Below are 17,799 nucleotides of genomic sequence, written 5' to 3' on the forward strand. Positions count from 1 at the left end.
GGTGTCCCTGCCTGTGCAGAGGGGTTGGAACCAGATGATCTTTAAGGTCCTTCCAACTCTAACCATACTATGATATCATATGAATTACAAGCTTTTTCTCTAAGTAACCTTCACCATATTTTCTTGTGGGCTGGTTTTATAGAGCTACTTGGAACACAGAGGGAAACAGATTCCAGCTGACTCTTCCTCAGCTCTTACCATATTCCATTCCAATGTCTACTGGTGCAATTTTATTTTTTTACAAGATCTGTGTTTCCCCACATCAAAAGCAGTTTCAGTTAAGACAAGACATGGTAGATGCTAGACAGGGAACTTGACATTTATGACTAAGAATTCCAAGTCCTAATAGGCTGAACTTGATCTCCACAGCTCCAAGGTTGACATTCCTGTAAAAGATTCTGGTAGCAAACCAAACAAAACAAAAATCCCTCAAAAATTATACAATCACAGAATGTTTGGTGTTGGAAGGGACCTCTGGAGACCACCAAGTCCAACCCCCCTGCCAAAGCAGGACCACCACAGAATCTAGGGAAGGTCACTCAGAAATGCATCCAGATGGGTCTTCAAAGCCTCCAGAGGAGACTCCACAACCTCTCTGGGCAGCCTGTCCCAGAGCTCTGGAACCTTCACAGTACAGAAATTTTCCTCATGTTGAGGTGGAACATCCTGTGCTCTAGTTTTCACCCATTGCCCCTCATTCTATCACATTGGCTCCTCCTTCTTGACACCACCCTTCAGATATTTATAGGCAGTAATAAGATTCCCTCAGTCTTCTCCTCTCCAGACTAAACAGCCCCAGGTCTCTCAGCCCTTCCTCATCAAGCAGCTGTTCCAGTTCCTTAATCATCCTCATAGCCTGCATTGAACTCTCTCAAGTAAACCCCTGTCCCTCTTGAACTGGGGAGCCCAGAACTGGACACAATACTCCAGGTGGGGTCTCACTAGGGCAGAGTAGAGGGGGAAGAGCACCTTCCTCGACCTGCTGGACACACTCTTCTTAACGCATCCTGATACCATTGGCCTCCTTGGCCACAAGGGCACATTGCTGCCCCATGGGTAACTTGTTGTCCACCAGGACTCCAAGGTCCTTCTCCATGCTGCTGCTTTCTATCTGGTCAGCTCATAATTGTTTTTCTGTACTTCCCTCTTATATGGATCTTTGGCTAAGAGAAAATGATTGCTATTTTAAAACAACATCTGTTTAAAATTGATCACAGGAGCTTACTAAGCCCAGCGAGATGACTCTCTCTTCCCTTTTTTCCCCATTTACCACTTCATTACCACGGAGAAGGTTAGCTTTCCTCCTCGGGTAGCTGCTACTGCCTGACTTCGAGATGCAAATTATTTTCCAGTGCTTAATGCAGGTAAGTCTGAGAGAATTGGTCACTTGAGCTGCAGGCTCCTGGGTAATGAAATTCCAAACCAAAGGGCTTTCATTATTCTCTCCCTGTGGCATTCAGGATGTACAGTGCTTGTCTCGAACAATCCAAGAGACAAACTTGGACTTTGGCACTCAGGATATCTGTTGTCTGTCTTGTGGCATCTGAGAGTTGAACAACATTTGCTGATGGACTAAAGAGATGTCTCAGCAACCCACCCAACCCCCTCCTGTGAGGACTACCTGAGAACTGGGGAGTTTAGTGTGGGACATGCTGAGACCGGAGACAAAGGAGTTCTACAGCTGGCGCTGGGAGCAGAATATCCAGTGATAACCAGGCCTTGATATGGAAACCACTGACTCAGCAGGACAAGACAAGGAGTGCCAGTCTCAAGCTACTTCCTAGGACCCAAAACTCCACAGCAACAAACTAATCCTGTGGTGCCAGTTGACTCAACCTCCTCCTTTGTAATGGCTGATCTCACCAATTAGCCAAAGACTACATAGCCCCTGGAATCATCCCTGCCCCTGCTATCACAGAGAAGATCCGAAGGGTTTTTCCCTATGCAGGGAGAGAAGTGGGGGTGCAGTGGGCAAGGACTGTAGAAAAATCTGGGACTCTATGGGTGCATAAAAGCACTTCTCCACCAGGAACCACTTCCCCACCGACAACATCGACGACATCACTGGACCGTGGGTGGTAACTATGCTCTCGCTTGCTGTCCTCTATCTCTCTGCTTTCTCCTCTCTTTCCTATCTCTGTTTTCCTGTCTGTCCTATCCGCTCTAGGGACTTTTGTTGTGTTATTGCAATAAAAGTTTGTTGTGTGCGTGACATCTGACCTCGTTTGTGTCTTAATTTCACCATTTGGGATCACCTTTATAAAAAATTGCCATGTATCCGAATACTAGATCGTGACACTCCCTTATCCCAGCCCTTGAGACATGGCACACAACTCCTGATGAAGAAAGAGACCTACAGAGCTCGGGGAGAACTCAGGTTTTGCCTTAAACCAGTTCAAACCATATAATAATTAAAAAATAAAAATAAAATACTGCTTAGCTTTTTCTGTTTCTTCACCTCTTGTACTTAAACAGAAGTAGAATTATGGGTTCTTTGATCACTAGAGAATGTTTATGAAACTGCACAGAAATAATTCACAGTGCTGGACTGCAACAGCAAAGCTGCTGGAAAACCAACAATAAAGGAGGCAGTGACTTAATTTCAAACATACCTCAGAAAAGTGTATGGGGTTGCTACTAGAAAAAAGGAGAACCATCATTACTAACAAGACTGCTCCAACCTCCCCCTAATCTAGGGCACCAGTTTGGGCAGGAGGGCTATAAAACCCAGGAGGCATGGATAAAAAGTGACATTCTTTCTAGAGGACAGGCAGCTGTTGCTTAGAAACTGTTTAGTGACAGATTCTGCTGGTGTATCTAAAAAAAATAAAATAAAATAAAAATAGGTCATTCTTGGCTCTATGTAGGAGAAATCTTTATTGATATAAAATCCTCCACATCTGCTCTTTGTTTACTGTCTAGAGTTAACAATGCTTTAGGAAAGCTGTTTGGATGCTCATTTTACCAATGACTGCACATTCCCAATGGCAGAATTATCAATTTTGAAATAACTCAGTGGCTCAATCGAGTGGATTTACAGCACAGGTCACCTGGGGCACTTCAGGCATAGACTGAACTATCTTAGGAGAGGACTTGTATCAAAAGAGAAATTAAAAGAATGGGGGGCAAAAGTGCAGTTAATCTTTTCATCCATATCTCAATTGTTGTGAGGGGGAAAATCCCCACAGATATTAAGAAAAGAACATGGTAAAACCACAGGACCAGGAAAAAAAAAATCAGTTCTATTTTTAAAAAGTATGATGAAACTCAGACTGATACGATTAAAAGGAGAAAGGCCTTTACACACTTCTCTGAGGCTATGAGGGAAAAAAAAGTTTGCCTTGAAGAACACAAGGTGAGGTTTGAACCAGGTAATTTTACCAAGGGAAATGGTACAAGGAGCTTCTGAGTTTCTAAAACAAAGTTGCAAGCATATCGAGCACTCACTGCACAGAGAAAACAAATTTGTTCAGAGAAGATGGGAAAGAAAAATTATACCAATCCAGAGCCAGTTTTCTCCCCTGCACAAATAATCCATGCTTGAACAGTTTTTCCTCATATAAATAACTACATTTATAACAAGCCTCAAGTAAGAAGGCTCTTATATCATTATTCACTTAAAAAGCACTCCAAAAATTCAGACAAATCACTGCTTTCTAACTAAAAGAAAATAAAATGCACAGCTTGTGGTAATAAACAGCTTATTGTCATCATTCCAGAGAAAGTAATTTTTTTTCTCTTCACTTAAAAATAAATGTAGTAGGGGCTTGTTTTCTTATATCAAGCAAATCCCATGAAAAGCATACGAGGAGTGTAAGTCCCACCACATGGCACCTAAGGTAGCAGAGGTTCAGAAATGATAGTGATAGCCCCAAAAACCAAAGGTGGCATTTCAGAACAAGTGCCTCTGGTTGAAACTTCAGAGGCAGACCTCAAATGCAGTTAACAAAGCACACGCTCTCTGTAGTGGCATCATGAGGTCACCATACCATTCTTTAGGCAGGAAAAACAAGGATCACAACAGCATATGTAATTTAATCACTGATGCTTAATTGAAAGGAAAAACACGACCTCGTGTTCTGACGCTGGGAGTGACAAAGAAGTTCTCTTAAGATGACTTGTGGAAACCACAGGTGGAGTTACCATGTAAGATACATGTTTGGTTTTCAGGGGTTATCACAACATAAGCCAAGTTCAAAGCCTGTAAAAATTGTTTAACTCCCTCATTCAATGCATGGCTTCCCACAGAAGAAAGCTGGCTAATAGCAGAAGAACCTACTCTTCCATACCAGAAATAGAGACAAAACCAAAAACAACAAAAAAGAAAAGCCTCTTAAGAACTACAACTATTATTTATCCACAAATGAATCTCAAAATATGCTTTTAATAAAAATAATTGCACAGAGAACTTTAATTATTTACAAAACTGAAGATAATGTGGCTCATTTCCCCAGGGTTCACAAAGCCACTCAGGAGGCTTCTGAAGCATGGAGGAGAGGCCAACCTGATTTTTATTCATGTATTTCTCTGCTTATCTATATGGAAAACAGAATTCTTTTCTATTTAGCCCTCTGTCAGGTTTGTCAGGTTTTAAAATAGCTGTTAATGAAATCACAAGCCTTCACCACAAAAAGCAGCAACAAAAAGTGTGACAGAACAGCAAATATTGGACTGTAGGAACTGTGAGCAAATGTGTAGCAAAAAAAGCATCTCCTCACATTCAGTTGTCTTGAAATAAAACACAAGGAATAAGAAATTACCTATTGCTGAGGCCTCACTGCAATGAGAAGCATTCATTAACAGTTTTCACACAAATACAGCTCTTAAAAACTATTTCTTTTGGCAGAAGAACATAACTTAGCATAAAATATTCCGGCAGTGGAACTGTTCATTATGTTAACATGCAAGATACCCAGAAATCACCCAAAGTACACATAATTTATATATATTAAAAAAAGGTTGTCTAGTTTTTGTCTTTTTCACAGTATTCTGCAAAACTAAATCTTTACACATTCAATTTTTTATTTTTTTTTACTTCAAAATCATCAGCAACACATAATTCTCATTAAATTATTTAGATCTATATAGATACACATGTTCTGGACCAAAGTTCAGGATTGATAATAGACAAATACTTTCTTTAATAGAAGTAGCATGTGGTGGGTTCTTTGTTTTGTTTTACACTTTCAAATGAGAGAACCTTAATAAATATGGCTAAAAACTAACACACTCTTTAGTGTAAGGACTGCACTTGGTGGTATCACTATTGTGACAGAAATCTAAGTGATTAAAAACCTTCATCAAATTAATTTATTTTATTTAGTGGGTTTGAAAAATGAAAATGCAATAGTTGTTCTTCAGATTTGAAAATATCCTTGGAGAACCAAATCATTAAATCTTCCTCACATAGTTGGTATACTCAACATCCTTGACCTATCCTCCATGTCACCTTCTAGTATTTTCCACAGTACTATCTGTATTTAAAACACAGACTAAAACAAATAGAGAATATTCTGCATACAAGATACATACACCAGTGCTACAGACAGGGGGAGGAGTGTCTGGAGAGCAGCCCAACACAGAGGGATCTAGGAGTACTGGTTGACAACAGGTTGAACACGAGCCAGAAGTGTGCCCAGGTGGCCCAGAAGGCCAATGGCATCCTGGCTTGTATCAGGAATAGTGTGCCCAGCAGTAGTAGGGATGTAATTCTCCCCCTGTACACAGCACTGGGAAGGCCTCACGTCTAGACCTGTGTACATTTCAGGGCCCCTCACTGCAAGAAGGATAATGAGGTGCTAGAGCAGGTCCAGAGGAGAGTAACAAGGCTGGTAAAAGGATTAGAGGGAAGATCTTATCAGGATAGGCTGAAGGAGCTGGGGTGGTTTAGCCTGGAGAAGATAAGACTCAGGGGTAACCTACTCACTCTCTTCAACTACCTGAAGGGAGGTTGCAGTCAGGTGGGGACTGGGCTCTTGTCCCAGGCAACCAGTGACAGGACGAGAGGCCTGAAGCTGCACCAGGGGAGGTTTAGGTTGGATATCAAGAAGCACTTCCTCATAGAAAGGATGATCAGACAACGGAATAGACTGCCCAGGGAAGTGGTGGAGTCACCATCACTGGAGAACATTTAGGAAATGGATGTGGCATCTAGTGCCATGGGCTGGCTGATGTGGTGTTGTTAGGTGATAGGCTGGACTTTATGATCTCGGAGGTCTTTTCCAGCCTCAATAATTCTGTGATTCTGTGATAATATACATAATTTTAATACAACATTCACAATTCTTCCTATTTCCACTTGTCTGAGGGATGTCAGTACCCTCACCAAATTTCATAATTATTTCACGTAGCTTGCCACACCAAAGTCTAACCAAGAACTGTGGCTCCTCCCATGGCACTCTTTCACCAACATCAGAATCATTTGAGAGAAATACAATGAAACTCATCAAGTAACTCAATGCTCTGATACATTTGAAGGGGTTTTTTGACACTGAGAGGAGGTGTAACAGATACAATTACTACTCACAGCAGCTCTGTAAGATAACACAGACAAGCAATTCAATTTCCCAGAGACTTAAGCAACTTGCTATGTATTGTTATAGTACTACACAGAACTGGCTCCTGCTATACTTAGAAGAAACAGAGACAGTTTACAGCCAAAGATAGAGCCAGCTCCAGAAGTGTTAGGCAACAACTCTGCAACATTACCTAAAACTCTCAACTTTAAAGGATGAAGGATTTCATCTTGCATAATCAAAATACCCAATCTAAGTATAGCTAAGATACCCAGAAATCCATCTGCAACACTGGAAGAGGCTCCCTAGTAAAATAAATCTTTCTACGTGGTCTCCAAAAAGTTTCTCTCATGTTTTGCACATTTCTTGAGATCGTGAAAACATGTCAGGTTTGAGGCACTTATGTTACTGCAAAAGGAGTATTACGTGAACAACAGATCCAAGACTCATGCCTTTTTTTTGTTTAATGAATCTAAGTTCATCTACTCAAGACACGGTGTTGTGGGGTTTTTTGTATTTATGTACTTTTCTCTTATTTAAAGTACTTGAAGCTGCTCAAAGTCTTCTTGCAACCCACCTTTCCCACAGCATCCATGCCTTGCCTGCATTTCCTATTCCCTAGCCGTAATGGACAAGAGGTCACTTCAATTCTAAGCATTTTTTAGTAATTTCTAACAAAACCTGAGTGGAAATTATTAAAAATATCTCTTAAAAAGAAAGATTTCAAAATTCTTTCCTCACTTACATTATCCTAGTTTCACCCCAAGGAAGAAACTTCTAAAGGAAGAACAGCAATGCAGGAGAAACATCTAAAGCAGAGTAGCCACAAAATGAGTGAACAAGATCACTCAGAATCTTGGAGATGCAGGTACAAATTGCCTAATTCACACCACTAATTTCAAGCATACTTGAAGTATTTAAACTCCAACATCTTATATGGATGGACTCAGTGATCTCAGAAGTGCTTTCCAACCCTGATTGTTCTGTGATTCTGTGATCTTATTCCTTTGGGGAGCACAGCTTTCTATCCTTCCTTGGAAGCTGTTCCTTTTGTGTAACCAAATACTAATACTGGTCTGATTCACCCAGTTCCTAATCATTACAGAGTCCATCTTGCTCACACTCTGTTTCAAGAAATACTTAATTATTGAGGATTATTTCCCAAGGGTTGACCAGGAAAGACTTTTGCCATCACAAGTCCTGCTACACCCTTACATGTACCAGAAATCTCTCCTTTGGATATCATGGCAACAGAAAGGACCTCAAATCATCTCCAACATCGTTACGATGCAGAGAAAGCAAAAATAAGAGATTCTAAATTTTACATCATTATGGAAAACTGATTTAAAAAACAAAACAAAACATCAACAAATTAAATAGTCACCACCAGAGTTTGCCCTTCCTCCTGACTGATCTTTCTATGGAAAGCTGGCCAAGAAGCTGTTCTTGGGCTGTGTATTTTTATTTCTTTTGGCTGACTGTCAGACACCCAGCAAAAAGAAATTCATTAAGCTGACAGGAGGCCTGAACACACTCATGTTTTCAGCATCTCTGCATCACTCTAGTGAGCCCAAAAGCCATAAAACAATTAAAATAATGTTAAACTGAATCCATCCTTAGGATGCAATCAAATTTGGGAGGATCTGCCAGACCAAAGTCAGCTCCTGAACGCATCTGAGCCAGAGGGTACAACTTCAGCACCTGTCAAGCCAAAACAGTTCTAAGACTAGTAGCAAACAAGAACATGGACTGTGAAGCCTCAAAAGAACGTTTGTGTCATCATTACAACTCTCAACCTAATTTTGTTTTTAAGCCTGTTTTTTTTGCATCCAAACCACTCTGTTTTTCATGTGTTGAATTTGTCCACACATCTATTCTTTTTCTTTTGCTGCCACTAAATTTGTAGTTTGCTAAGCAGATACCCAGCTTAAGGCTCACACAAAGGTTTGTAATCGGTGATGTTTCTGCTTTAAAAAGTTGCCATGGCTATTACAGTCACTCAGCTTTCTCAAGTATTTCACAACATTCATTCTGAAGGCTTTTTGGCTCTGTTTGCACAAAATGTATGTTTCCACATTACTCTGTCACCTAAACAAGGTTGTGCTGCAGCATTTGAGACCACCTGGGACCATACAGTACCTCTGGCTGGCATTTTGAGAAGACTCTACAAGAAGCAAGGTGATAGTTTCTCTGGTCACATTAAGAAAATTATTATTACATATATTAAATATAATAAAAACTAGTAATAAATTGGTATTTCTTACCATGTCAATTGAAGGTAAATATTGAACATAGATTCCCTATATATTTCCTGGTTCTTAGGCTGAATTTTTAAAGAAAAATACTGTTGGCAGTACATACAGAATTAGAACAAGGCAAGCCAAAAACTATTTGTAAGGCTGCAGAAAATGCTCCACAAATGCACTTCAGCTATTTAGAAGATGAGGAAACATGCAGGGAAATGTTCCAATGTATGGTTTGATGCTTGTTTTCACACAAGCGGAGCATGAGCAGAAGACAATCCTGCTCAGGACTTGTGTCCCAACTGCTCTTTAGCACCTGGAAAGTGTGGGTGCAGTTCCACTACTCTGTGTTGCACTGACTCAGTATTCCCTAGGCTTAGGCCTGAATGCAAGGGTTGGAATTTGAGTTTAAAAGAAAAAACTTTGTTTAAGGTTGTAGGTCACCTAAACACTTTATGCTGTGCAAGAGCAGATTGAAGCACCCAAGGATTTAGCATTGTGGCTGTCATAGCCATGCACTGAACTCTACCTAAGTCATGCAAGAAAAATTAAATCATAAGATAGCAAATGTTCTTGCTAGACATCAGATGTGACCCAGAAACAATATTTAGCAAGTCCAAAAGTCCAAAACATTTTGACAGCAGACTAAAATAGGCTTGAATTTGACAGAAGGCATGGCCAGCCCAATCAAGTACAAGTGACAGCCTTGCATCCTGCTGAGGCCTCCAACTACTGCTCGCTGTCGACTAGAAGATTTGTTTCCATCTATTCCCATTCCATTCCCATTCTACCCCTACACAGCCTCATCCTCCTTCATTCATGGGCTTCCTGACAATTTATTTTTCTTAGAAGTATTTCTGTGTAGCAACTAAGCCCTGGAAATGTAGATTACACAGATAATAGCTATGTTTAAAATTAGACTAAGCAGCTGTAATTCTGAATTTGCATTTCTGACTTGATTATAGTAAGCACTCAAGACTATTTGTATAAGAACTAGAAATGAATTCATATGCTGCAATAAAAATACAGGAATCTCTCTCACTTTGACCCCAATAAGTAATAAAAAAATAATATTTTTTTTTTAAAAAGCAACCTAAAAAAACACAACAACACACTTGGGTAAGAAATGACAGTTATTTCTTCCTAACTAGTTACAAATGGGAGTTGCTTCTTTGAAATTCTGTAACTCCATTTTAACTGCAAGAATTAAACTAACTGGCTTTCCTATAGCTAAAAAATGAAAGAACTATTCTCCTTTCTCTGGATTTTTCTGACTTCAAAGTTTACTTACTATCTATATCTTTCCTTGAAAGGATAAACAGTTCATTTGTATCCAAACAGTCGACATTTGTAACCATCAGGTAATCGTTTATGAAGCCTTATGATACATTATGAAGCACAGATGACAATTAATTTTACTTACATATTCCAGCACAATAACAAGAAAAGTTATAAACCAATCTTCTATTATTTTGTTAAAAACTCAAATGGCCATTTTAATTGTTATTTTTTTTCACAGACATCCAGGTGGGGGAAAAAAAAAGGAAAAAAAAAAAAGGTCATTGGTTCTATATTCAAAGTTCCTCAATAAAGAGAGTGGTGTATGTTACAGAAATTGCAGCTTTTGCTTCCAAGAGTTTCAGCATGAGATCTAGGAATCTTGATAGGAAATATGTATTATGGCTCTTTTCTCTAACAAAATAATCAGAAGTTGTCATACACCAAATTTCACCTCTGTGCATTAGCCCCATCTTGCTTACAGATGCAATATTGCAACCAGTGGGGAATAGGTAACTCTTCAGGTATGAACTCATGTGAAGAATTAACCATGTGCAACTTATTACAGCTGATCATGTTTTAATCAGAGAGACCATTCAGTGATTGTTCAAGGAAGGTAGTATATACTGACAGCAAACATCACACTTACTCTCTGTTTATATTCACTCATTTACTAAACTCTTCTATTTCTTTACTGGAATCTCTAAATTGACACACAAGTTACAAAGCAACTGAAAAGAGGACATGTTACTAGACCAAGCTGTAAAAAACAAGATGTTTTTCCAAAGACAGCAAAAAAACCCCCAAATCTTATCAGCTAAATTTCTCTGCCTCGGATTATTTGAGGAAGTAAAAACTGCAACTATTTCTATGCCACTTTTCAATAGGTTTTATTCAGGCTTGGTAACATGGTTCCTTTGGAAAGGACACAGCTATTGTGACTAACAATACGATGCTACAATGGAAATAAAAAGAGTGCTCACTAATATTTTGCAACAGTATTTCTACTGCATAATCTAAAGTGAAAGTTAGGAAGAGGTCTTCTGGAGTTTCTTTTGATGTTTGAAAAGATTTAGAGAACTGATACATGTAGTTTTCTCTGTTCTGCACAGGTTGGACAATTTCTGCATTTAAAATATAAGGAATAAAATGTTTCCCATTGATCCATTTCTTGTAAGTCACACTCTGAGAACTGTGAGATTTGGCTGCTCCTTCTGTGCTGAACAGGCTTTACTGGACAACTTCCATAAGGGCAGATTCAATGGAATACAGAGGTGTGGCTTTTGTTAGTAAATAAGAGAGTACTAAAAATTAAAGTTGATTAGTTTTAGAAAAGGAAAAAACTGATTAATCCATTTACAAGAAGCCTTAAGTAACTTATAAGCTTAAGCTCCATTTGCAGGTCACCTGGGCAACCAGTAGCCCAGCCTGACCTAAACCACTTCCATACTCTGCTTCTAAAAGTGTATTCAGAATTTCAGTTCCACTTACATTCAAACTGTGTTCTGGTCTAATATTCTTGTCTACTCTAAGTAGAATGTAACATATGCTTGTTTTTAAAATACTTGGCTTCAAAGGAAATGACAAGTACACAGAGAGAAAAATGTCACCTTATAAGACCAGTAATAACAACAGATAGGAATATATATAAAAATAGCTTTAAAATAAATACTGATATTCTTTTGGATGACTGCAAAATCTATTATTTTTCTTACCTCTCAAATTAAAACCCTGTGAGGAGTTCTTTCTGCTACAAAATTCAGCTTCACTTAACCGAATAATTCTCATTACTTAAGAAGCCTGGAAACTTGGGCAGTCTCTGCAGCAATATTGAAAATGTTTCTCTACTGCTCTCAATACCAGAATACCAATGCAAGGGGTGATGTGACTGAAAAGTGTAGCTAGCCAAAAAATATTCCAAAGGGAAAAAGAAAAAAAAAAACAAAAAACACTTGCTGTTGGAAATGCTGATTCAGCAGAGTAAAAGTACTTCAAAGAAAGGTGTGCTTTGTCAACACATCTAGTGAGGAACTATTGAAAAGCTTTTCTCCATCTCCTCATGAAGTCAAAATGCTTTGTCTGATGACAGGGTATGAAATCTGAAACCATAGATGTATATCAGGGATTGCTGGGAAGTGGAGATATTCCTACTTGAGGAAACAGTTTTCCTTTTGCTGGAAATTTTAAACTTCACTGCCTTGCTGCAACCCAAAATAAAACACTATTCCCAAAGACAAGGATTTTCAATAATGCCACAATTCTGATTTTCAACCAACTGTACTGGTAAGTGATGCTCACAACAAGTTCATTTCCTAGAACAGCTGATGGTTTGCTATGTAAATACGATTTCAACCTGCCTTGTTTGAAAACTTTTAAGAATGCCTTCTTGTACACAACCAGTGTTTGGAACTGAGCATCTCAGGGCTCTCTCAGTAGCTCACAGAGGATGTTGAGAAAATAATTTAGAAAACTGTAGAACTTTTATCCAGAAACCCAAGACAAAATTCATTTACATCTGTAGAGGGCTGAGGCTGCTCAACTGAAGGCTCAATGCCTTCAGTTATCACGCTTGGAGATATATTTAGGTGTATTATGAATTCCCATAAGACATTAAGAAGCTTATTAACCACTTCTTTTTAACAGGCCAAAACCTGGTTTTTGTTCTTTGTTGTCATCTCTTCCACTTCTTTGTCACAGCAGTCTTAAACAGTTTCGTCTCTTAAGTTTCCAATAATGCTCAAGGCATGCTAGGCTTGGAAGCAGTTTGGTCCCCACCAGGTTCATGGTGTTGTTGATACAGCTGGAGGACTTCACCTACCACTAATGGAGCTCCACAGAGGAACCAGAGCCTCAGCCACTTGGGCTTCCTGCAGACACCTGCTGTGTTGGAAGCTGTGCCTTGGGAAAGTTCTCCCTAGTCAACCCACACACTTCATTGTTTATCTAATTCCTCCAGAAAGTTTATCTTAACAAATGTCATGTTTATATGAAATAAACAAGTTTATTTTAGTCAGGAAGCAGCTCTTAGCTAACCTCTAAAATACAAGCTTCTTTTTGTCACTTTCATCTTCCTCTCCAATTGTGTTCCTTTTCTATCTTCTTGAATCTGACCTCTTAGTAGCTTTAGGGGAACAATTTCTACAGACCTGAGCCACAAAAACTCCAATCGAGTTATGACCTAAATACACTACTGTAATTACTATGAGGTTAAACTTGTATGTCCTTCCTATTTCCTATTTGTTGGAAATATTTATTCCTGAATACTTGCCCCTCATATTTCCACTACCATTTGGTATTATATGTAAAAGTAAAGTATGTCCTATGCTTTGCACTGCCTTTGAATAAAGTATGGAGAATATAAGTAAAGAACTTAGTTGTCTTTAGCCAAGCTTTGAAAGATCCTGTATTAAAAGCAAAAGCCTACTCTGTTCCAAAGCATAAGTGTATGGTTCTGTCACTGTACACAGAAAAAAAAAATCATAAATCTCATACTCTCATGTTCAGACAGCATGTAATATCTAGAAGGCATTGTCATAACTACCACAATTTGGCAAGAAAACAGCTTTCAGTAAATACTGCTATTAGGAGTACGAAGCCATACATAACGAGAGGGGGAAAAAAGTACTAAGAGATAACAAATTACACAGGTTTTGAATCAGTAAGTGTAAAAAAATGAGAGGAGAAGATGAAGACATATCCTGGCAACAAGAAAAAAACACTGGGGGGATTGGAATTTGTAAGAACAAAAGAAATCTTAGCCCTCACACAGATGTGCTACTAAAGAGGGACTCTGATCTACACTAGTAGTGTAAAAGGGCAGACACGTTCAGCATGTCATCCAGCATTTGCAAAGTAAGATGATTTGCTGGTACCTTGTAATAATGATGCATTATTTCTTCAGTCCATTACAAGTGCAAAGCTGAAAAAATATTACTTTGGAATAAACATTTTTGGTTAGCAGGAACAGAGATCACCATGGAAGAGGGCTCTCTCAGAAGTATCCAAGGAGATTTCTATGCCATCAATCTGAATTTTAAGCAATTGTGAAGACACCAGGAAAATTTCAGAAGTCTGAATGAACCATACTTTAAGAGAGCCAGTGAGACAGTGTTTACAGCTATAGGAGGTTAGAACAATGGCTGTCTGAGAAAAAAAATAATTCAGATGTATCAGAGCTACATAACCAATAATCAGAAGTTAATGAAAATAGGTCTTCTTAAACGACTCTTGTTTTATTATCTGATACAATTGACACTTCCAACTGGTAAAAGTATCTGTACACATCTAAACTTCTGTGGCATTTGGTGTAGTATTCTATGACAGCCTGACAACAAAATAGCACCCATTAAACAGGTCAAGAACTGGTTAAATGACATCCCAAAAACAATGGAACAAACCACTACATAATGCAAATTAGCATGGAGTTCCCCAAAGGCAAAGTCACTATCATGAAACACTTTGTTCAATTGTTTACAAGTCTACACCATCAATCATGACAAAATTTACAGAAGTTGTAAACAGATAGAACGTCACATAACTTGAGATAAATCAGGTAAAAAAGCAATCAGGAGGGTTTGAAATAGTCAACCTATGATAGAAATAAAACATTGTTTAAAACAGCCATGTACAAAGCTATGAAGCTACAATTCAAGAAACACGTGCTAGTCTACAGAACTATGAACTCTTGTGGAAAGAAACAGTCCTGCAAAGGGTTTGTCACAGTGAGTGTACCCAGCCAAACAGAGATCAAACTGCAGTGCTGCAGATGAAGGGTTAATATGTAAACATGGTGAGAAAAGGAACACTAGAGAGGTAATACTGAAACTCATGAAACACTCCCAAGACACTGGCATGCTGCATCCAGCTCCCACTTTCACAAAAATGCTGAAAAAGTGGACTTGGGAAAAAAAAAAAAAAAGCCACAGAAACTGAGTTGTGAGGAAGATGTGTGCAGGGACAAATGTAAAGTGTTTCAGTCCACTTGTTTTTTCAAACAGAGGGGAGAGGGATGACTAGTTTACAGCTGCTAAGTACCTCCAACATAAGAAAATACTTTGAGTTCTTTAGCATAGTGGAGAAAGGCACATCAGTAATCAGTGACTGGAAACTGAAGCCAAATAACTTAATAAACAGCAGCTTTGCCACATCTTACTGAAAAAACCGATCAAAATTCCCATCTTTCTGGAAAATATGTTTCAGCCAAATACAAGTTATTGCACTCCAAAGTAACTGGATAAAATCCAACTGATTATAATAGACACCAGGTCAGAGCAGATCTAATTGCTTCCTTTGACTTTTTAAGTCTCAGTCTATGAATGCCCTTCATTTTCAGTCACTCCAAGGCATTTCACTAGTGCCACACACGCTCAACATTAATATTAAAAAACCAGCTTTAACAAATCTGCATAAATTACAGTCACATTTCCATGTAAGGGCTCCAGTGACACTGGAGCCTTCTTCTAGAGTCTTTTGTCACCAACAGAGTCCGTTACTGGAATTACAGCTATCTTACTGGACACAGCTGAGGTGGTATTTCTGTAAACAATTATTTACTCAATTGAGTGCAAAAGTTCATCCTTCAAGTCAACACTTTTTCTCCTCTAGAAAGGATTCTGCTTGATCTGGGGTGCAAAAAGTCTGATACAATACATGATATCAATCACAGACACTACAGGTAAAAAGAAAAACCAGCAGCATTGTAACAGCCACAAAGCCAGCAAGATCTGCTGCTCGCATCAGCAACATCATTTAAGACCACCCCTATTTATGCTACTTATCTCCCTTGTGCTCCACACGGCATTCACTGTAATCTTGACAAGTGAACAGAATCAACATTTTTTAGGGAATACATGCCAAGATAGTGTATCACGTTATGTATGTGTTTACATTATTCAGGCTGACAGACTTCTGCTATAGTATCAGCAGCTGTGGTATCCATTGATTCCTAAAATCACAGGGGTTTTGAAACATATCTATCCTGAATGAAGTATCAACTTCCGACTCAGCAAATGGAAGCTTAAAAAGGCTGAAATTGTCTGAAGCACGCTAACACCCAAATAAATGCTCTGCCACCACACAGCTGATGGAGAGAGAAACACAACCACCGAGCGATCGTTTCAACTGAGGGAGCGTCACCTTAAGAAGAAAACATCCTCGCACAGAAATGGCGAGACACGAGGGAGCACATCCACCCTCCAACCCAGGGAGAGGCAGGTGCGTGCTACCGACTCCTCACGCTACACCCCACCGTCAACATGCAGAAGTTACTTTCCCGAGCCCTTGGCGCATGGACAAGCTCACGCATCCCTGACGCCAACTCCCAAATGGGAGAGGCAGCCCGGGAAGTCTGGCAGCAACCACGCCGCTCCCCACCAACAACCACCACCACAAAGCAAAACTTCTGCCACTCCAGAATCCAAGCAACGAGACGCTTTCGGCCGTCGCCTTCCAGCCAACACCAACAGAGCTCTTCTCCATCCCCACCGCGCTCCACGAGAAGACAAAAGCCACGTTTTAAACTTTCACTCTTTGCCAATCGGAGCAAACGCTTTGGTGGGAGCCGATACCTTCTTTGGGGCCGGATTCCGGATGACAGATGAAGCGGGTGGGTTGAAAGGGCTCAGACCTTGGAAGAGGCCTAGAGGGAAGGGCTGGAGGAAGCTGCTTCTCTGCCCTCGCCCCCTCCCCACCGCACGGCACCGCTCCCCGCGCCCCTTCCCCGCCGCCTCAGACAATCAGAGCAGCAGCAGCAGCGCCTGTAAATCACAGAGACGCAGAGTGGATGGATAAAAGGGAGGCAGAAACCTCTGCTGCCTGAAGAAAGGAGAACAATTTTTTATCATAATTATTCTTTTTTAAAATGACTTAAAATAACACGGAGCTCCGTTTCACCTCGAAGCGATGCTGGGTAAATAGATGAATAAGTGAAACAACACACCTCTGACCCTTTCTTTTCTTCCCTAAATATAATCCCCCTCTTTCCATCATAGACACACCACAAAATGACCATTAATTCAAATCCATTCTTTTTAAAGGAGCGAGGATTATCTCTGTCTGTGACAGACTCTGTCTCTTTCTCCCGCTTCCACTGGGCGAGAATTAATTGCATTTAAAAAAGGAAAAAGGGGGGGAAAGGGGGCATATTTATTATTTCTGGTGGGTGCGAAATGTGGGCACGGGGAGAAGGAGTCTGGGGGATGGGGAGGAGTGGAGAAAGGTGGCTAAGGAGAGAAGAAAGGAAAGGAGGACCAGGAAGCGCAGGGAAGGATGAGGGGAAGGCGAGATAAAGGGGAAGGAGGATAAGGAAAGAAGGATGAAAGGAAGGAGCTCGGGAAGGGGGGGAGGGGGGTGATGAAAGGGAGGAAGGGATGAGGGGAAGAAAGGAGGATGCTCTGCCCCGGCCTCACCTCAGCTCGGTGGGTGGGGGTGGGAGAATCTCTCGCCGCCGCCGCCGCCTCCTCCGCCTCCTCCTCCTCCTCCCCATCCTCCTCCTCCTGCTTCTCCTCCTCATCCTCCTCCTCATCCTCCTCCTCCTCATCCTCCTCCTCCTCATCCTCCTCCTCCTCATCCTCCTCCTCCTCATCCTCCTCCTCCTCATCCTCCTCCTCCTCATCCTCCTCATCCTCCTCCTCATCCTCCTCCTCATCCTCCTCCTCCTCCTGCTTCTCCTCCTCATCCTCCTCCTCATCCTCCTCCTCCTCATCCTCCTCCTCATCCTCCTCATCCTCCTCCTCATCCTCCTCATCCTCCTCCTCATCCTCCTC

At 40.4% G+C, this 17,799-nt stretch overlaps 1 protein-coding gene across 1 annotated transcript in view; it reads right to left on the reverse strand.

The window, feature by feature from the left end:
- Positions 1–17,520, reverse strand: part of CTNNA2 (catenin (cadherin-associated protein), alpha 2) — a gene marked incomplete at its 3' end in the record, with an annotated part of 427,358 nt that extends 409,838 nt beyond the window's left edge. Inside the window, exon 1 of the mRNA XM_009999054.1 lies at positions 17,443–17,520. The remainder of the gene's footprint in view (positions 1–17,442) is intronic.
- Positions 17,521–17,799: the final 279 nt, after the last annotated feature.

The sequence above is a fragment of the Chaetura pelagica genome, unplaced genomic scaffold, assembly GCF_000747805.2.
Source record: "Chaetura pelagica isolate M959 unplaced genomic scaffold, ChaPel_1.0 scaffold366, whole genome shotgun sequence".
Taxonomy (NCBI): domain Eukaryota; kingdom Metazoa; phylum Chordata; class Aves; order Apodiformes; family Apodidae; genus Chaetura; species Chaetura pelagica.